Source organism: Dreissena polymorpha, chromosome 1, assembly GCF_020536995.1.
Source record: "Dreissena polymorpha isolate Duluth1 chromosome 1, UMN_Dpol_1.0, whole genome shotgun sequence".
In the NCBI taxonomy this organism is placed as follows: domain Eukaryota; kingdom Metazoa; phylum Mollusca; class Bivalvia; order Myida; family Dreissenidae; genus Dreissena; species Dreissena polymorpha.
Window position 1 is genome coordinate 124879961 of NC_068355.1, and position 23511 is coordinate 124903471.

Genomic DNA, 23511 nt, shown 5'->3' on the forward strand with positions numbered 1-23511 from the left:
TATTGTGTTTTTTTTAGATTGCCCAGCGGTTCAGGAAAGGAAGTTATACGAAGGAAAGGTTCATGGAAAAACCCTTGCACAGAGAGACGACTAATGACTCGCATCACCGTATCCTAAAAGCCCCCCTTGAGCATAATGTGCTCTGATGAAAAATTACATAAATGTAATTGAAACATATTTTTTTCGAATGTATGAGTCAATCGGATAGTATTAATAGAGTATACAGATGCAAAGCTTTAGTTAACGAAAATGTATCATTATAATGAATATCAATCCACAGAGGTCATTTTTTAATGCATACAGAACTTTGTATGTTAAACACTTAAGGGTATATGCATTGTTTAAACAGAATTATTTTCAAAGTCTGACGCTCATTTAGTATTATTTATGGCAAAGGCACTTTCTGAGATTAATATTGACGAAATCAAGCCAGCATTTTTAAAAATACAAATACATCCTATACCCACTGAATCATGTATATCTTTCACAATTGTTTATTTTCACTAATAAAGTGTTTAATACCACACGGTGATTATCTGTTAACTTTCTGTTTAGCTTTGCAGCCCGGCAAAAAATTGTCCTCTCCTATTGTCTAAATATATTTATAGCACAAATAGTTTTTTAGATTAGTGCCAGACACAAATGCGTTAATGAATATGTCTTTAGCCTAACAACAATAATAAACAATAAATGGTTGAAAAGTAGCTTTTCCCAACCTGAGATCCTAAAGTTTATGATGTATGATACTATTAACATGTATTTTTATTTTTGAATCTCAAATGTGCATCACTTATTTCATATTACTGCTGTTTATAGAATCAGTCTGGAATAAAAGCTCCAAAAAACTAGCTTAAATGTTTTTTTTAATGTGTATTATAGCAATATTGTAACAAAGGGAAACAATGTCTTTGCCCAATAAATTGAATGAAGCCAACATGGGTATAGCCAATCCATTATTTTAAAATTACATACAAAATATTGACCGAAAAGGAAACCAGTCAAACCGTGCTGTTTTCATTAATAAATAACAATTAGCTAATTAATTATATGCCTTTTCTTTTTCAAATTCAAGCTGTTATAAATTTGTCCTTTTTTGGCTAACAGAGCTCTTTATCAAGGTTAAAAAAAAAGAAAAAAAAGTATGGCTTATGTGTGTGTGACATTATTATACTTATAGCTTAAGTACTTTTTAGTCAAGACAGGTTCCAGATTTTAGTTTTCAATTATTTCCATAACCATAGTGAGCACAATTTTGGTCTGAAGGAAAATCTCAAATAACATGCATATTATCAAATATGGCCCATTAACCAAATACTGATTTTCATCAACCTAGCTCAAACAATATTGTTTGAGCTGTCACAGGATCAAGATCCTTGTTTTCACTTATTTTTGTAAGCATATGAACAACAATTTTAGTCAGACGAAATAACTGATATAGCCTGCATATTTCTCATACGGCCCTCTATCAGCACACTGAGTTACCTCTTTACCTGTACCAAGCTAAATTTCTTTTAGTTTTTAACTTATTTTGGTGGCCTCAGCAACCGCATTTTTTGTCAAATGTAAAAATTGAACATGCATATTCATAATATATACCCATATACACAAGGTTATGTGTTTTATCAACCTAACTGAAGTATTTAATGAGTTGTCAAAGAATTAAGATTTTTGTTTTCACTTATTTCTCTGAACATATCAACAGCATTTTGTTCCGATTAAAATACTTAAATAACATGCATATTCTGCATATAGCCCTCTATCAACATACTGAGTTTTGTCAACAAGGCATGTTTTAATTACTGCGAGATTAAGATTGTGATGGACAGGTGGACAGAAGGGGGTACAGGAGGTTAACCTACAATATTATTAGATTAAACCATAGGAGATAAAAAAAATTTTTTTAATTAAAAACCTGGTTAAATAGGTCATATTTTTAATGGAATTGTATTAATGATAATATAAACTATTTTTCCAGAAATTGTACTTTGTTTAAGAGGCACATTTAGTGAGCTTACCGTAAATGTGTACATGGTCTCTGGCAGAACATCAAACACATGGCTGTACACTGGGCTTCCATCATCGCTTATTTTTTTAATATTCTGCAATAATGACAAGTATGAGTATGAGTATCTCATATAAACAAAAGCTATTATTCCATAAGCAAATGAATCCTATACAAGGGGCAAATGTCCTAATACTTAAAATAATGCATCAATCAATCTTCTAATGTTATTACCTTTGAAGTGGTAAGCCCATCAGTTGTGACATTAAGGGTCAGCACATACTCTTTAATGACACTATTTCTGTCGAGAAGGGAAGGAGCTTTCCATTCCGCTGTCAACTTGCGATAGTCATCAGAGCGATTTTTGGCAACAATAATTTCAAAGTTGGACACCCGTCCTGGAGCTATTTAGAAAAGAGGAAAAATACATTAGAAGTTTTTGAAGTGAATAAAAGCTGAAAATGCATTGTATACTGTAAATGTAGATACATAATAAAAAATATATAGCAATAGAAACCATAGATATGATTACCAAATTACAATATCTGCATTTAAAAACAGAATAAAATATCTAATTAACTATTTTTTTATGAATTCATATTCAAAGTAATTGATACCATCATAAAAACACAAATTTCTTTTAATGAAGTGACTCAACAAACTTAAGTTAATATTTCAAAAGTCTAATAAATGTCTTTAACAAGCAACATTACCTGCAGGCAGTGTTCTAAATGATGGTGTTGAGGGTGATATTTTAGCCATTCCCACACCAGTTCTGGCACTGACAGTGACTGTATAGTTCCAATATTCCTCTAGACCACTTGCCACCAATGATGTGTTTGTATACCCTGCATAAAAGACAACAATATCAACACAAAATTAATTTTTCAATGTTTCTTGGTATATGGCCTTCAACCCTTGCACATAAAATCTAGTTATTTTAGCAAGTTCAAGTGTAAATCATATTATTACTCAAACATAGCTAAGTCATTTTCCTCAGAAGAACCAGCAAATTACCTAACCACTTGCTGCAACCAAAACATACAATTTATTGTGGCTATGGACTTTACAAAAAAAGTATGGTCAGGATAAAGAATTTCAGCTTTCAAGAGTAATTACAAAACAATGAACATTCTAAAAATAGTGCTGAAAATGGAAATAAATGGCACTAAAAACTTTAATGTCTGTTTAATGTATGGTCGAGTTACATAAAGCACATGCTATTTTCTTTGCTTGACCCAAAATGCAGAGTCAACAAATACAACACTTTAGGAATTGTCTATATTAATTTAATTGCAGATTCTCAACTAGAGCTTTGTTACAGACATTACTATTACTCCCTCACCACTTGGTTAAGTTTTAGGGCACATAATTCGGGAATTAATGGAAAACTGCATGTGAAAATTGAGTCTCCCATACTTACACGTGATACTGATGACAATTTTTAAGTTTCAATTTAAATGGCTTCAGAAATGTAGATGTAGTAGTTTGCCCCACAAAATCAGAACATTTTTAGCCACTTTCATAAAAATGGTTAATTAAAAAACACAAAACATAGGAACATGTGGAACATTGGGCAAGAAAAACGTCTTGCGCATCTAAACTTCCTGGTGATATGAATTAGTTTGCTACTCAAACTTATATCAATCTACTCACGGACTGATCAACCACAAAGTGACATCAAAATTCATCCCCTCCCTGCAAACTATAATACATCTCTTCAAATCACCTACATATTATTCATGATTTATCATACCGAAACTAATTCTTACCATAGACAAGGTATGATTTAGCAGGTGCCTCTCCATAAGGGGTCAAGGACACATTGTATGTCACCTGACCAGGTCGAGGACCAACCAGGCTCCAAGACACGTTTAAAGATGTTTTCTGAGGGCCTGACACTGTGACATCAGCAGGCGCAGCTTGGGGCTCTGAAACATGGCCAAAAGGGGTTTTAATCTCTGACATTTTATTATCCTGCCTCAAATGTTACCTTTCACTTCCCAAATGTTTACAGACACGTAAAAACTGCTTAGGAGCAAACATATTTTAACAATCAATTAGAAAGAAACAATTTCGGTTTAAATCATATGAAATACAATATATAATATATATTATTTTAGCCATCATTCTTTTGTGCTAGACATAACTAATTCAAAGATTTTCAGTAGATATTTTTAAGCTAATAATGGTATGATTTAGTTTTCGTATACATGTGTTTTAATATGCAGGGATTTTATTTGGTAGTGATTTGACATATCACTATTGCTTATGATCCCTTTTATTGCCTAAATATTAGTTTTTATCAAACTACTACTAATACAAGGAACATCAAACCAAAACAACCTTCTTCATTTGTCCTAACTGTCATATTTGCCCGATGACCCCGTCCAGCATCATTCACAGCATCCACCGTTATCATATAGTCTGTATCAGGCAAGAGGTCAGTCACATTGACAGACTGTTTACTTCTAAGTTCAATCTGCGTCTTCAGCATACTGATACTGTTATTGTTTTGACAAAGTCCTTCCAACCTCCCAGCATTCTGTAATTCAAAAACAGTGAAATAATGTAGAACAAGAGATGTGTTTGTCAGAAACATAATGCCCCCTATTGAGCCGCTTTAAAGCCATAAATTTGATCTTTGACCTTGAAGGATGACCTTGACCTTTCACCCCTCAAAATGTGCAGCTCCGTGAGATACACATGCATGCCAAATATCAAGTTGCTTTCTTCAATATTCAAAAAGTTATGACCAAACTTTAACGAAGGTTACAGTTTAAAGAAAGAAAAATACAATGATATTTGACCTTAGATCTTGAAGAGTGACCTTGACTTTTTACCACTCAAAAAGTGCAGCTCCATGAGATACACATGCATGCCAAATATCAACTTGCTATTTTCAATATTAAAAAAGTTATTAAACTTTAACCAAGGTTAAAGTTTTGGGACACACACTTACAATTACAGACAGACAGGCCAAAAACAATATACCCCCGATCTTTCGATCCGGGGGCATAAAAAGAGCTGTCCAAAGACAGAGCGCTCCCCTTTTATTCCTCTTGGATAGTATAATGTACATTTTTCTGTCTTTCAAATGATATAATGACAAAGACAAGTTGTATTAATGAATTAGTTACATAAACAAGAGCATCGCATAACGGTTGCCAACGCTCGGCTGCGGGTGCAGTTTTTAGTAAATGAAAGCTTGTCAGAATTTTTTCTTTTAGAGGTCACAGTGACCTTGACTTTTGACCTAGTGACACAAAAATGGGTGTGGCGTGCAGAACTCATCAAGGTGCAGCTACATATGAAGTTTCAATGTTGTAGGTGGAAGCACTTTCATTTTAGAACCAATGTTGAAAAGGTTAACAAAATGTTAAGGTTTTAGCAAGACGCGGGCAGCGGACTACACGACACGACGAGCTGGCTATGAAGGTGAAGTTTTTAAAAGAAAATCAATGTACTTTGCCTACATGTGACCAGCAAATTACCACCCAATGATATCACTAATGACCTTATGGTCACACAGGCAACAGGTAGCGTCCGTGATAAACTGCTGTGCTCAAGTCTGGATATAAGTAATTATCATGAATTTTGCAATAACTGAATTTATTCTCCAGTAATTGAGATGAGACTATATTTCTTCTTTACTGTTTATTCATTCTCCTGATCACTCCTGATCAGTGACTGTGACAGTGACCCAATAAAGCCCAAGCCAGGTCTCATGAAAGCACCAAACCGTGGAAACTTAAATCAACAATGGAAATAAACTCAAGATTTTTTATTTGAAGAGTTATTATTTGTTCGCTCTGAAAATCTGCTGAATCTATGTCTTTGAAGTTTCAAGTTAATGCATCTTGAAGTCTAAGAATTATTCCACAGACAAAAACCGTATAACCAATAAAAGAGCAATAACTCCAGAAATGTGAAAAACAGAGCAGAATCCGTGTGCAATTTACTACTCCTAAACCAAGAGGTTCAAATAAACAGTCTTTAGGCTTTGTAAGCTATGAAAGAACAAGCGAGCCAAAATGAGCTCCTAGTTCAATCAATTTCACTTTAAGAAACCATATTGATTTAAAGAATGCCTTGGTAGGGGGTAAATTGATATTATTTTGAAATCCATTTAGTTTTTTATGTCAGTGTTCAACATAGCAATACAAGGAAAATACCTCTGTCCATGGCAGACATGTTTTTAACAAATGCAAAATGATTTTAGAGATTAGATAGAGGGAAACCCATAAGAATGAAAATATTTTGTAATCCAGGCAATGGTTTTTGACAGTGTCTTTTTTAAGTTTTCAATAAAGGATTATTAAGAAAACTTAATAGTTTCATAGAGTCATCCAAGAAACACTTGTTTCAAATTATTTTATAATCAAGCCTGTCATTTCAGACATAACATTGTTTTGAAGGAACTTATTGAAGAACATTCACAGAAACCCTTAGTATATTTAACAAAAACTTGAGTTTTCAATTGTTGAAGTTGATTGTTGAGGAAAATTGCGATTGACACAGAATGACATTCATAGCTTATTCTGCAATGTTCTAAGGTTACCCTATAACAAGATGATAACTGACACATATGCAGATGGAATGACTGCATGATCAATGGACAGACAAGACTCTCAGGGTGTTTACAACAGATTAAACAAGGACAACTGAACAGGGGAATTAAATCCATATAAAATGCAGCTATTGTACATATGTAGATATGTGTGTGCACTATTTATGCATGAAGTTTGGAGTTGATATCTTAACAAGTTTAAAAGTTAACAAGATGTGTTTGTGAAACACAATGTCCCCTTATATGACGTTTGACCTTGAAGGATGACCTTGACCCTTCACCACTCAAAATGTGCAGCTCCATGAGATACACATGCATTTCAAATATAAAATTGCTAGCTTCAATATTGCAGAAGTGACATCACATGAGCAATTTTGACCCATATATTTGACCTTGAAGGATGACCTTGACCTTGACCTTTCACCACTCAAAATGTGCAGCTCCATGAGATACACATGCATGCCAAATATCAAGTTGCTATCTTCAATATTGCAAAAGTATTAATAAAATAAGCGATTTGGGCCACATATATTTGACCTCTGACCTTGAAGGATGACCTTGACCTTTCACCACTCAAAATGTGCAGCTCCGTGAGATACACATGCATGCCAAATGTCAAGTTGCTATCTTCAATATTGCAAAAGTATTCATAAAATGAGTGATTTGGGCCACATATATTTGACCTCTCACCTTGATTGATGACCTTGACCTTTCACCACTCAAAATGTGCAGCTCCATGAGATACACATGCATGCCAAATATCAAGTTGCTATCTTCAATACTGCAAAAGTATTCATAAAATGAGCGATTTTGGCCACATATATTTGACCTCTGACCTTGAAGGATGACCTTGACCTTTCACCACTCAAAATTTGCAGCTCCATGAGATACACACGCATGCCAAATATCAAGTTGCTATATTCAATATAGCAAAAGTTTTTGCAAAATGTTAAAGTTGGCGCAAACAGACCAACCAACCAACAGACCAACCAACAGACAGGGCAAAAACAATATGTCCCCCACTACTATAGTGGGGGAGATAAAAATTAACAGGGCCTTAAAAACTTTGCAATTATGGCTAATGAAAACAACTTTTATTTGTACTTCTTAAAAACTTACAACAAAGTTACAGGTCGAACAGTTGTATATGCGCTCCACACAAATGCCTTCGGTCTTCATCTGTAGCACATACCCCAGTAGCTCCTGACTATATAATTCCCTTGGAATTTCCCACGAAACTGCGATACTGCGACTGGTGATTGTTCCCTTTAGCATATTCTGGGGCATTTCAGACACTGGAAACAAAATGATCAGTTTGCGATATTAAAATATTTATCATTCTATAGTTATAAATATATCATTATAAACCTTTATTGTTAAATGTTTGTCCAAAACAATGTTGCAGGTGCAGATACAGTCAACAGCAGTTTGAAGCTACACAAGGTGAAAGATCATGCAATCCTATATCTGCTAATTTTGTTGCTTTATAGGTAATTTTAAGCATACATAGGGAAGCCTAAAAATCCTTAGCTTTACATATTTCACAAAATGTAACAAGATGGAATTTTTAAATATTTGTTTTACTTCGATTTATGGACAAGCTTTTAAAAATGTGAAATGAGTGAAATGAGTTATTGCTTTTTTCAATATTAGAAGAACTATCAATTAATGACACACAATTATCCTAACAGTGTTTTTTCAAAACAAAGAAATATATTGGGGATCATAATAAAACCTCAGCTATAACAAAATGGCTGCACCAAATTCAAACAAACTCTTACGCTTGGCCATGGTTTTACACGATGCATCCCCCACAGTTGTTGACTCTGGCTGATCAGATGTGAAGTTTTCATTTTCAGTGTACACTTTGAATACGTAGGGCGTTCCTGAAATAATGAAAATAATCTAATTTGAATCAACAACTCTCATATTGTAAACAGTTCATACTGTAATAAGTGAGTTAACCTCATTAATAAAATGAATAATCAAATTTAAAACAGTATTATTGAAGACATTGACACTAGCAATACGAATCTATAAGAGATGATGTCTTTCAAATAGATTTATGTAAATCAGAGAACATGAATGAATAAGAGCAAACAATTGGAAATTTGGCGTTGTAAATTCATTCAAAAAGAAAGAATTATTAATTTGAGTACACTACAAAATGTATACAAGAAAGTATCTTTCCAGCACACTTTTTGCAATTTTCTGAAAAAAAAGGGTCACAGTTGTGTTTTAACAACAGATCTTGTATATATTATGGTAATTCACATATTGCACTATATTAGGAAATGATTATGCTTATTGCTTACAAACAAGAGGTATGAACTGGTCCCTTTAAATCCATTCTGAATTTTATCATTATATCATAAATGCCATCAATAAAACAGTGCAGTCTGAACAATTAATCACTTTATAAGTTATGATAGCAAAACACATGCTAACAAATTAAAGCAGTAATAATACCCCACTAGCAATTTATTGATTGTTTGTCACACTTGCTGTATAATATATGAGGTGGTTAATTGATGACAATTGGCAGTAATTGCAGTTAATTTTTTGTAGTGTTTTGGTCAAAAAGACATGCCTGTTACTGTTTTATTTAAAATGAAATAAATTGTAACACACAATTATTTGGGTACTGTTTAGAGGTAAGTATGAAATATATTGAGACCATTGTGCAAATTAAAGATTGCCTTTTTTGCAAACCAGTATATTATGCATTTGAGTCCTTTTTCACAGCATTACTTTTTTTTCCAGAGATGCACATAATGCAGTTTGAGAAGTGTGCGGTTCAGATGTGAGCAATGTGTGATCCAAATGTATGCCAGTAATAGGGAATGACAGTGTAAATGGCATGTACCAGTATCCTAAAAAAGTAGGAATGTTTGAGTAATTTCCCTTCTGAATTCATTTGCCTATCATACAATTGTTTTTATATCGCTTTATTTGTGTATTATTTGGATATCTTGATTACTTGAATACTTAGTGTAGTTATACATGTATATTTTTAGTTTGATCATTATAAAATATTTATGTTTATGTTATTATTTTATGTATTAAAGATTATTATTATTTTAAATAGATTTGCTGTGCAATGGATTTCAAATATACACAGATTTATTTTGTTGACAAAGCATTTGAGGACAATATTAACCTAGTTTCTGTTTTGGCCAGCAAAAAATATTGCATGTTTGAATGATATACCAACTGTGCAAGTTTCAGTAAAGAAAATGTGACAAGACACATGGTAATTAAATGAAAACCTTTTTTTTGGAAAGAAGTGCACAGCAATAAAAGGACTGCAAGGTAAATACCAGATTAAGTAATCCTCCCCCTGACAGCATAATTAAGCTCTTGAAACAAGGATTTTAAGATTAACAAGCAGATTTGTTGAATTTATATCATCCCCCAAAATATATTTTGTGACAGACCGACGGACAGACAACACCAATTCTATATCTTTCCACCTTTGGCGGAGGATAAAAAGTGAATTTTCTATTTAATATGTCTGCAAGAAAATTGTTGACAATGACCACAGAATACCATCAAAAAAGCTTTTTATTAACAAGAAACTGTCGGTGACGGGTGATGCTCCCCAAAGGTTTTTTTTTGGCACAATATTGCACTATATATTCAGATAAAAGGAAAACTTTTGAGGGGCATAACTTTGGACAAAATAATACGATGGATGGTTTAGCAACTTAAAAATTTCAAAGTGCCATAACTCTCTAAATAAATCATCTAACCAGAACCCACTTATAACATGGGCATCTCCTCAAGGTAGTTAAGCTTCCCATAAAGCTTCATTGTATTCCAGTCAGTAGTTGGGGAGAAATAGCCCGGACAAGAATTGCACTATATGTAACGGTAGAGTTTATAGAAAACTTCAAAGGGCCATAACCCTGTGAAAAATCATCCGATTATAACCGGCTGATAATATGCACATCTCCTGTTGGTAGTGAAGCTTCCCATAAAGTTTCATTGAATTCCCGTAATAAGTTGTTTAGAAATAGCTCAGACAAGAATTGCACTATATGTACAATGGAAAATTATAAAGGGCCATAACTCTGTGAAAAATCATCCAACGAGAACCTGCTGAAAATATACACATCTCCTCTTGGTAGTGAAGCTTCCCATAAAGTTTCATTGAATTCCAGTCATTAGTTGCTGAGATATAGCCCGGACAAGAATTGCACTATATGTACAGTTAATGGAAAATTTCAAAGGGCCGTAACTCTGTGAAAAATCATCCGACCAGAACTGGCTGATAATATGCACATCTCCTTTTGGTAGTGAAGCTTCCCATGAAGTTTCATTGAATTCCGGTTATTAGTTGCTGGGAAATAGCCCGGACAAGAATTGCACTACATGTACAGTAAATGGAAAATTTCAAAGGGCCATAACTCTGTGAAAAATCATCCGACCAGAACCGGCTGATAATATGCACATCTCCTCTTGGTAGTGAAGCTTCCCATAAAGTTTAATAGAATTCTGGTCATTCATTGCTGAGAAATAGCCCGGACAAAAATTGCGCACGGACGGACACACACACGGACAGACAAAGCGGCGACTATATGCTCCCCCCAAAAAATTTAGCGGGAGCATAAAAAGAGGAGCCTGTTGATCTTTTGCCCATTTGGGATACTGTAGTAAAAGAAACAAGAGCACCGCCTTGCGGATGCAGACCGCTTATCAATTTTTCTTTTTAAAGGTGAAGGGAGGGGTGGAGTGGAGAGGGTGTATAGTGTGGGGGTGTGGTCATTTATTACATTATCTTCCAAAAATGAAAAACAACAATGCGTTAAAAAACACCATGTTTAAAAAAACAAAAAAATTTGGGGGGGGGGGGGGGGTTGGGGCGGGGTATAGTGTGAGGGTGTGGTGGTCATTTATAAGTTGATCTTTAAAAAAAAAAAAATTGGGGGGGAGGGGGATTCGGGAAGGGGGGAGGGCTGGCGTGGGGGATGGATTGGGTGGAGTCTATTGTGGTATGTCAGGTAAGTGTTGTTTTGTCAAAGTATTAATCAAATCTAATCATAAATAAAGAAGTAATGGCAATTTTAGTTTTAGCAAAATTTAATAATTTGACCTTGAGAGTCAAGGTCATTCAAAGGTCAAGGTAAAATTAAACTTGCCAGGTACAGTCCACTCATGATAGCATGAAAGTATTTGAAGTTTGAAAGCAATAGCCTTGATACTTTAGAAGTAAAGTGGATCTAAACACAAAATTTAACCATATATTCAAAGTTACTAAGTCAAAAAAGGTCCATAAGTCCGTAAAAATGACAACCAGAGTTATGTAACTTGTCCTTTACTGTCCCCTTATGATAGTTTGCTAGTGTTCCAAGTATGAAAGCAATATCTATGATACTTTAGGGGTAAAGTGGACCAAAACACAAAACTTAACCAAATTTTCAATTTTCTAAGTATAAAGGGCCCATAATTCCGTCAAAATGCCAGTCAGAGTAACATAACTTTGCCTGCACAGTCCCCTTATGATAGTTAGTAAGTGTTGCAAGTATGAAAGCAATAGCGTTCATACTTAAGAAATAAAATGGACCTAAACACAAAACTTAACCAAAGTTTTCAATTTTCTAAGTATAAAAAGGGCACATAATTCTGTCAAAATGCACACCAGAGTTATCTAACTTTGCCTGCCCAGTCCCCTAATGATAGTAAGTAAGTGTACCAAGTTTGAATGCAATAGCATTAATACTTTATGAGAAAAAAAGGACCTAAACGCAAAACTTAACCGGACGCCGACGCTGACGCCAAGGTGATGACAATAGCTCATTTTTTTTTCAAAAAATAGATGAGCTAAAAATGCTCTAGATCCCTAGTTTGGGGCCACTTTTGATGACAGGGACATGATTTAAACATATCTTGCTCAATAAGTCTTATGATACAAAACATGTCACACCTCCACACAAGTGTTGCTAATTTTGACCTTAAAGGCATAATTTTAACAAACTTAGTAAAGAGCGATTATTTTATATAAGATACAAATTATTAATGTACTTGACCATGTTATACACGCAGTTTAAACTCAAAAATTTCACTTTTAAAGTTTGTGTGCTTTATACATTATAACAAGGCTATTCTGATAGTTAAACTGCAAAACAATTTATTGTGCTCTTGTAAATAACCATAATAGACCCCATATTTGTATTTCGAGAATACTACTCCCTATAATCTTGCAGGTTGAAAGGGCTGTCGTCAAAAAACCCAATAGCTAGTAACAGTGAAACAGGTAGAGCAGATTTTATAGCAATTAAAATGCTTAAATAAAATAAAACAAGAGATGTGTTTGTCAGAAACACAATGCCCCCTTCTGCGCGCTTTGAAGCCATATATTTGACCTTTGACCTTGAAGGATGACCTTGACCTTTCACCACTCAAAATGTGCAGCTCCATGAGATACACTTGCATACCAAATATCAAGTTGCTATCTTCAATATTGCAAAAGTTATGACCAATGGTAAAGTTTTCAGACGGATGGACAGACTGACAGACAGACGGACAGACTGACGGACAATTAAAAAAATATATGCCACCGTTTGAGGGCATAAAAAAACATGTCTTAATTTGTGTTATCACACTTAGTAATTGACAGCACTGGTTGAGTAATTTAAAATGCAAAAGGCACTTGAGAATTTAAAATAATGTAATCATATTGATAGGTTTGTATAAATATTGACCTGTTTAATTGTGTTTCATTAGCATAGTATCCGTACAGCAAACAAAGTATTTTATAAATCCCCAGTTGTGCGGGATGGTCAGCATTTCAAGTTTATATATTTAGCAGTATGCTCATGGAATGTATTTTAAATTAAGTCCTTAGCGTAAAATAAACCCAATCAGTCAGTTTTGTATAAAACATGATATTTTTGTGAGTGAAGATTATTGAGAAGTTGATGGTATTGATGCGTAAGACATCAAATGGAGACCAGTGAGCAGACCAATTGACTGAAAAAAAACAACCCTTTACAAGACCCCTTGTATCCTCAAGAGAATTTCTCCATTTTATTGTGAAATGAAATCTTTGCTCATGTTCTTAAAATCCTAAATATTTTGCATATGAAATTACATGTATCCGTTCAGTAACACTGATCAATGTTTCAGTCACGTGATCAACCCAATTTGCAATAGTAAAATGGTGGCCAATTTGAAGCATAACAAAATTGGTTTCACATAATATATAATTGCATGTTATACCTGATAACATAGATTAAACCTATGGGCCCCTGTTCTTTTATAAAAAATTTCTTAAAAAATTATTTTGCTTAAAGTGTCTCTATAAATAAGCAACCCCAGAAAGGGCAAATTTTAACTCTAGTGGAATGATTTAACAAGAGCACCGCATAACGGGTGCCAATGCTCGGCTGCGAAAGCTTGTCAGAATTACATTATTTATTTTTTTTAGAGGTCACAGTGACCTTGACCTTTGATCTAGTGACCCAAAACTGGGTTTGGCGTGTAAAACTCATCAAGGTGAATCTACATATGAAGTTTCAAAGTTGTAGGTGGAAGCTCTTTGATTTTAGAGCCCATGTTAAGGTTTTTGGCACGACGCCTACAGCGGACGCCACAACATGCTGGCTATGACAATACCTCGGGGTTTATCCGAAAACAGCCGAGCTAAAAATACTTGGCAGAGGACAACCTTAAGACCATTAATACCATGTACAAAATTTCTGGGCATTGCAGTTTCATAGGTTTGAAAAGTTGTCACTACATACATATAACAAAGTTTTCACTATATACATGTAGATATAAAGAAATTAAGTAACCCCCTGGGTGAGGCAAAAATTGACCCCAAAGTCAGGATTTAACTGAGCATGGTTAGAAGACCACCATAGGATGTTACATATGATGATCTGGACCTTAAGGTTTCACAGCAGATGTTTTTTAAGTTTTCACTGAATACATAGAAGGAAAACATGTGACCCCCCGGGCTGAGGCCAATTTTGATCCCAGTGGCATTATTTGAACAAATTTGGTTAAAGACAATCATAGGAAATATTACCCCATGCATTGCCGATTTGGAGAAAATTGAAGTTTCCATTTTAACAAGAGCTGTCACCATAGGATGACTTATGCCCCCTATAAACGCTTGATAGAAGTTATGAGCTTTTTTCGAAACCTAAACGCAGATTTTGAAACCTAAACGCGGACCCTAAGTTCAAGGTCAAGGTCACAGGGGTCAAAATTTGTGTGCATATTAAAAGGCCTTGTCCATATACACATGCATACCAAAACTGAAGGTTATATCTCAAGGGACATAGAAGTTATGAGCATTTTTCAAAACCTAAACGCAGATTTCAAAACCTAAAAGTGGACGCTAAGTTCAAGGTCAAGGCCACAGGAATCAAAATTTGTGTGTGTATGGAAAGGCCTTGTCCAAATACACATGAATACCAAATATGAAGGTTTTATCTCAAGGGACATAGAAAAAATGAACCTTAACGCAGATTTGGAAACCTAAACGCGGACCCTAAGTTCATGGTAAAGGTCACAGGGGTCAAAGTTTTTGTGCGTATGGAAAGGCCTTGTTTATTTACACATGCATACCAAATATGAAGGTTTTATATTTCAATGGACATAGAAGTTACGAGTATTTTTCAAAACCTAAACACAGATTTTGAAACCTTAACGCGGACCCTAACTTCAAGGTCAAGGTCACAGGGGGCAAAATGTTTGAGCGTATGGAAAGGCCTTGTCTATATACACATGCATACCAAATATGAAGGTTATAGCTCAAGAAACATAGAAGTTATGAGCTTTTTTCGAAACCTAAACGCAGATTTCGAAAACATAAAAGCGGACCCTAAGTTCAAGGTTAAGGTCACAGGGGTCAAAATTTGTGTGCGCATGGAAAGGCCTTGTCCATATACACATGCATGCCAAATATAAAATTGCTATCTGAAACGACATAGAAGTTATGAGCATTTTTCAAAACCTAAACACAAAGTGTGACGGACAGTCCGATCACTATATGCCCTACTTCCGGGGCATAAAAATATATATATCTAGCCTTGGTGACCTACATATGCAGTTAGCCAGAACAATTTGAAAGTGGGTCACATGAGGATCACTTTTGTGAAGTTTCATGAAAACCTGCCAACTCAACTTTAAAGCCTACAGTCAAGTGTATCTCACCTGGACTCAAGTCTGTAACTTGAAATTCTTCAGTAACTGTAGTGGTGTTGTAGTTCTTGGTTGAGTTAGATGACACAGCACTTATACGGTACTGACGGAGATCACCGTTTGGATTTTCAGGGACTAACCACCTGAGATTTATAAATGTGTCCCACCTCGAATAACATGAAACATTGCGTGGTGGTGAGGGTACTGCAAGCAAAAATAAGGTAATTTTTATTTATGTTTTAGTATTAGTATATCAATTATAATCTTCAACTCAATCAAAATATATTTATATGATACATTTTCTAAACATAGATGTAGTATTTCTCAAAACCGTAAATCAACTAATTTTTACATCATGCCTTTATGCATATAACTGAATTTTCACATTATTCTGAGTTAAGGGAAATCATGAACAGTAGGGGCTTGATGGAACCACGGAAGACACTAGAATGAAGGTTTATATGAATTTGCAATTCACTTTGATGTGGATCAATAAATAAAATGTAAATGACATTATGCACAGTTGAACATGTTTAAACCATTACAAAACAATATATTATTGCACAATGTTATAAACCACTTACCTTGAACTACAGTTTTAATTGACCACTGGTATGACTCACTTCTCTCATCAACTTTTCCAGCCACCACTTCACTGAGTGAAATAATTTCAATCATGTACATGGCTCCATTTTTAAATCCAGCGTATGCAATAATGACTTGGGTGATTGGAGTTTTCTGCTCTGAAGTAAAATTTTTTACGGACACAAGGTAGTTCTGCACATGTCCTTCAGTAGGATGTTGCCATGATAGAATGATCCTTTTGATAGTTGAGACATCCAAATTTACAGGACTGCCTTTTAAAGGCGGATTAGGTTCTGAAATAAACATCTCAATTTTAAAAACTTCAATAAAATGATGAAACATATTAGACTAAAATAATGGATAATGTTGTAAATATATTCATTAATGGTGGAGGTGTTATAGTTAGTTTTTTACCATAATGCATAACAATTCACAGTACAAAAACAAATAATTAAAAAGTCATACATGCCTTAACCCTTTCAGTATAAGTACAAACTAACAAAGTCAACAAAGTAGGCACAAGGATATTGCGTCTGAATTGTTATGCCTTATGTAACTTGAAACATAATGAAAACAAGACCTTATCATAGTTTATTACACACCAATAGATAACCAGACTCAAATTTGTTGCGCTGGCGACGTGGAATGTTATTTGTCATTGAAAAAAGATAATATAATAAATAAAACATTTCATATTGGTGGTGTTCTGAAGGATTTTATCACACTCTCTTATTGAGAGAAATGTATCAAGTGGGCTTATGAAATAATAAAACATCAACATCACACAATCACCTGATGTGATACAACTCATCAAAACACCAAAGTCATGTAATATAACCTATATCTGTTGATACATTATGACCAAAACTTGCACTGTTACTTACTGGTTGCCTGTTGAGATGTGACAGAAATCGTTCTTTCAGATCCCACCTGTGTCTGAGTGTTCACTGAGGTAACTGTGACATTGTATGCCCTACCAGGAGTCAGCCTAGATGTAGTTGCAGATCTGGTTGCCCCACTTAATCGCTGTTGTTCTGCTTTGACTTCGCCATTCACTTGTGTCCATACCACATCAAAAGCATTTATAAACCCTTCTTTACCAGTTGTAACAGTCCATGCGATATTCATGGAAGTGGTGGTCACTTGCATAGTAGTGATGGTAGCCTGTAGATCAGAAGCTGAAATGAAAAAAGTATTTTTGAAATTGCAAACATTATACAACAAATTAATTCCTCTGAAAGATGATCATTCAAAAGAATTTGATTATTCAAATAGATAAGATTAATTTCTAAAAGAATACTGATACAGCAGATACAGTTTACTCTCGTTATCTCACAGTCAGCGGGAACAAGAAAAAATATCGAGATAACGAGAGTTCGAGATATCCGATTATGCGTTTTCAAAGAAAAAATGAGACGAAAATTTACCTTGTTTTTAACATCTAAATGCTAAGTTGTCTAACTAAAGCCGTCACCGTGTGGCATAAAACTCTCTACTACCCTATCTATTACCTGATATATACGCTTATTTACGAGGCACCATTAAATTTGCTATATAAATGCTTAAAATGACGTTTAATTGTTACAGAATTGCATGAACACATGCGGTTATCATTTTTCTAAACTATCGAGTAAACATCCAGTAATGTTGCTATTTAAAGTTATGATGCAATTGACGTCCAATCAAGACCAGGGTTTTCCATCTGAACATGTGTAAAATCACGTTCTGGAATACTGAACTGTACATGTACATTTTGTAGTTTGAAATGCAAAGTTAAATCAATTAGCTTTTTAAGTTAGCCATGATAATGACTGTTGGAGTTCAAGAATAGAAGAACATTCTGCAAATTTGCAATGGTTTATATGTGCAAAAATATAACTCAATGCATCTTGGAATGTTGTTTGAAAAACAATTAGTCTGTCGGCCTTTCGACATGCTGTGTATTAATTGCAGTTAAAGTGACAGGCCTTACTCAAATGTTAATGGCTAACGACATTACACATGTGTGGTCATGGATGCAATGAACGGATCAATAATCTACGGTACAGTATTGGGAGCAACCAGGCGAAGCGGGACGGCGATGAATCATTGAAAAAAAAATCTCACCTTTGCCAACACTGGGACAGTTATTCACACTTCGAGATAAACCACAGTAAATACATGTATAATCAGGACTCGGGACAAATTTTTATATCGAGATATCAAATTATTCTACATAACGAAAATCGAGATATGCAATGTTTATTAATAAAGATAAAGAAAGAAAAAAGTTGGGACATTGAGCTTACTTCGACATATCGAGAAAATCGAGATATCCGATGTCGAGATAACGATAGTAGACTGTAATTATCAATTTAGCAATGTACTGATATCACATATAAACTTGTGATGAAGAACAGTTTAAATAATGTCCAATTTAATTATATTACATGTAGAACAAGTCTTGACAATAACTACAATAGAGGTTCACAGACAATGATAAATACTGTTGTGGCAGAGTGTTATTAACAGGTTGTGGGTCTTAGTCACATGATCAACTGAATACCTTTGTACAGAGATGGAGTTGTTCCATGGCATTAGCTTAATCAAAGAATTTGAACATTTGCGTCAAGCTATTTTCAACTCTTCCAGTATTTGTACAAATTACAGAGTGGACAAAGCCATATTCTGACATCTTAGATAATGCTGTTGTTATCTGACCTAAATGTCTGACCTTCGCTTTGAAGGTAGCCGCATGGTCCTTTTTTCACAACATGCTTTCTCACATAGATGAAAAAATTAGCTCAGTTATTTACCAATTCTTCAATGAAAATTGGGTTTGTAGTCCACACAAGTGTCATGGTTTCACAACAGTGTATACTTACCAAACTGATCAACAAAAAGGAAATGAAGATTCTTATGAAGCCCCCACCCACCATACTGGCAGTGGGGTATACAAACTCATATATATTTTTTGGTTTTACAAAGTTTAACATCAAAAACATAATAAATGCACATACTTGAACTGCAAGCATTGGTTCCGGATCGGTAGTAGCTTGCTTTGCACTGGCACCGTGTATTATTGGTCGGACACTCTGCATTGTCAGCTAAGCAGGGAGCTTCACTGCTGCCGCCATACAGGATGCAATTTCCTTGTCCCAGTTGCAATTCTATAACAAGATATATATTTGTCAGAAACACTATGTCCCCTTTTGCGCCGCTTTGAAGCTATATATATGACCTTGAAGGATGACCTTGACCTTTCACCACTCAAAATGTGCAGCTCCATGAGATACACATGCATGCCAAATATCAAGTTGCTATCTTAAATATTGCAAAAATTATTGCAAATGTTAAAGTTGGGGCAAACAAACAAACAAACACACAAACAAACAAACAAACAAACCAACAAACAGGGCAAAAATCAATATGTCCCCCACTATAGTGGTGGGGGACATAAAAAGTCACAATCATACAGCATTTATCACAATTTAAAGAATGATGTTTTATAAACAAGCGATGTTTGTAAAACAATATGTATATAATTAAGAAATTCAATAATTGCTTTGAAGAAGATAATTAAGTTTTCTTTATGACCATATAAGGTAAACTGCTACACTCTCTGGCAGTTGTGTCTTTAACATGTCATAATATTTTTTATGAACTTGACCAGAAATGGGACCACACAAACATTTACTTCCACTATACCCATATAAGGAATATTTAAAACAAGAAACAGTCAGAGACGGGTGATGCTCCCCAAAGTTTTTTTGGTCACAATATTGCACTATATATTCAGACAAGAGAACCGCCTTGCAGGTGAAGACAGCTCATCTATTTTTCTTTTTAAAGGTGAAGGGAACTATCTCAATACTTCAATCAAAAAAGATGGATGGGTGGGGTGGAGAGAGGTGTATAGTGTGGGGGTGTGGTCATTTATTACATTATCTTCCAAAAATAAGAAATAACAAGAGCTGTCAGAGGACAGCGCGCTCGACTATTCGAGTGCTTGACAGTATAACGAAAGCCATATGGGGAAATTGTTCATATTCAATAATTTATTAGTTGGTAAACAAGTATGCAAAATATGAAAGCAATATGTCAAGGGACACTGGAAATATTTGGGGTAGTACGCAAACTTTAACATATATTTATCAACAATGCATATTCTAAGTATAAAAGGGGCCATTATTCTGTCAAAATGCTTGATACAGTTGTCTGCTCTTGTTTATAGGTTAGGGTCATGTTGGTAAACAAGTATGCAAAATATGAAAGCAATATGTCAAGGGACAATGAAAATAATTGGGGTAGTACGAAAACTTTAACATTTGCACGCTAACGGAAATGCCGACGCCAGTTTGAGTAGGATAGCTCCACTATATATATTTCATATATAATAGTCAAGCTAAAAATGCAAAAACAAAATAAAAATTTTTTTTTTTTTTTTGGGGGGGGGGGGGATTCATGGGTGGGATAGTTGGACGGTCTTTCAAAAATAAAAGAATAAAAATAAATATTTTTGTTTTTGAACCATGCAAATAACAAAGTTATGGCAATTTTTGCAAAATTTAATTATTTGACCTTGAGAGTCAAGGTCATTCAAAGGTCAAGGTAAAATTTCACTTGCCAGGTACAGTACCCTCATGATAGAATGAAAGTATTTGAAGTTTGAAAGCAATAGCCTTGATACTTTAGAATTAAAGTGGATGTAAACACAAAATTTAACCATATATTCAAAGTTACTAAGTCATAATTCCGTCAAAATGACAACCAGATTTATGCAACTTGTTCCATACAGTCCCCTTATGATAGTTTGTGAGTGTTCCAAGTCTGAAAGCAATAGCTATGATACTTTAGGAGTAAAGCGGCCCAAAACACAAAACTTAACAAATTTTTTAATTTTCTAAGTATAAAGGGGCCATAATTCTGTCAAAATGCCAGTCAGAGTTACATAACTTTGCCTGCACAGTCCCTTTATGATAGTAAGTAAGTGTCGCAAGTATGAAAGCAATAGCTTTGATACTTTAGGAATAAAGTGGACCTAAACACAAAACTTAACCAAATTTTCAATTTTCTAAGTATAAAAAGGGCACATAATTCTGTCAAATGCACGCCAGAATTATCTAACTTTGCCTGCCCAGTCCCCTCCTGATAGTAAGTAAGTGTACCAAGTTTGAATGCAATAGCTTTGATACTTTATGAGAAAGTGGACCTAAACACAAAACTTAACCGGACGCCGACGCCAAGGTGATGACAATAGCTCATTTTTTTTTTTCAAAAAATAGATGAGCTAATAAAAGGAAACGTCTTGAGGGCATAACTTTGGACAAAATAATACGATGGATGGTTTAGCAACTTAAAAATTTCAAAGGGCCATAACTCTCTAAATAAATCATCTAACCAGAACCCACAAAAAACATGCGCATCTCCTCAAGGTAGTTAAGCTTCCCATAAAGCTTCATTGAATTCCAGTCAGTAGTTGGGGAGAGCCCGGACAAGAATTGCACTATATGTACAGTTTATAGAAAATTTCAAAGGGCCATAACTCTGTGAAAAATTATCCGACCATAACCGGCTGATAATATGCACATCTCCTGTTGGTAGTGAAGCTTCCCATAAAGTTTCATTGAATTCCAGTAATAAGTTGCTGAGAAATAGCTCTGACAAGAATTGCACTATATGTACAATGGAAAAAAATATATGTACAGTTGATGGAAAATTTCAAAGGGCCATAACTCTGTGAAAAATCATCCGACCAAAACTGGCTGATAATATGCACATCTCCTTTTGGTAGTGAAGCTTCCCATAAAGTTTCATTGATTTCCGGTCATTAGTTGCTGAGAAATAGCCCGGACAAGAATTGCACTATATGTACAGTTAATGGAAAATTTCAAAGGGCCATAACTCTGTGAAAAATCATCAGACCAGAACCCGCTGATAATATGCACATCTCCTCTTGGTAGTGAAGCTTCCCATAAAGTTTCATTGAATTCTGGTCATTAATTGCTGAGAAATAATCCGGACAAAAATTGTGCACGGATGGACAGACAGACGCACACACACACACACACGCACGGACAGACGAAGCGGCGACTATATAAAAAAGCTATTAGAGTTTAATGTGAGCTTGACCTTGAAATGAGCAACATGGTTGATGCATGTGGAACTTCATCTTTATATGATGATCATGAGAAACTGTATTTAAAATTTATAAATGCAGGCAAAAATTATGTGCCGAACATGAACATGACTCTCTGTGTCTATCTAAGGAACATGCATGGTTGTTGCACACAACATGTTGTCTTGATAATTTTTTTCCAAATCCAATAATGCATGACAAAGTTATGAGCAGGACACAAACTGGTGCTATATTACTAAAGTATTTTTAAAGAATGCTTTTTGGGTATAAATGATACATAAAATTACTGCAACACCAAATGAAGTTTATATTACAGGCATGTTTTACCTGTTGACCTAAAAATAAATAGATGTCTCCCTTTTTTCCCCCAAGAAGCAGAAGTACCAGTTTGTATTGTTGTTAGTATCAGACAAATCCACTTCATTTTATTTTCGCATGCTTAACAAGAGTTGAAAACAAAATGCATTTTGTAATTTCACCCACTGTATGGGACATACAAATATAAAAATAGTTATGGATTAGAAACACGCTTGACTAAGGTGACATATTGTCTGAAGTTATGTAAACAGAAGTTATATTGGTCCCAAGACTCAATCAACTGACCTATTTTGAGCAGCTATAGTATTGTTTCCATATTCATTTTAGAAATCAGCCAAGATGTCACTAAAATAAATGTTTCATGATAATTGGGCAAAAAAAAAAGATGTCTATAATGTTCACAAGTTACACTATAGCCATATGAGGCTGTAATCTCCTCACTGTTATGATTTGTTTTTAATAAAAACCTGGGCATGCAAAATTTATACATCAGGAATATAATTTCAACAAAATTAGTATATGACAATCATAATTATTATGTTACATAAATCAAAGTGCTGAAGGCACTAAAGTTGTTTGCTATTGCATAATTTAAGACGCAACTCATTTTTCAAAATTAACCGCAAGTTTGAAATGAACACAAGCCATTCAAATGTATAAAGATTGTGTCTTAACGCACGGGTCTAGATGTGTGTGGACTTTTTATCATTATTTTATAGAGATAACTTCGCCAAAATAACAACAACATGGCCCTTTTTTGATGTT

At 34.6% G+C, this 23511-nt stretch overlaps 1 protein-coding gene and 1 long non-coding RNA gene across 2 annotated transcripts in view; both read right to left on the reverse strand.

The window, feature by feature from the left end:
• The window catches only part of LOC127848557 (receptor-type tyrosine-protein phosphatase eta-like), a 415812-nt gene that overhangs the window by 33885 nt on the left and 358416 nt on the right, over nt 1-23511 (reverse strand). The window lies entirely within an intron of this gene.
• LOC127848849 (uncharacterized) overlaps nt 6786-23511 on the reverse strand; it is a 225964-nt gene continuing 209238 nt past the window's right edge. Inside the window, exon 3 of the long non-coding RNA XR_008034792.1 lies at nt 6786-7129. This is a non-coding gene — a long non-coding RNA (uncharacterized LOC127848849). The remainder of the gene's footprint in view (nt 7130-23511) is intronic.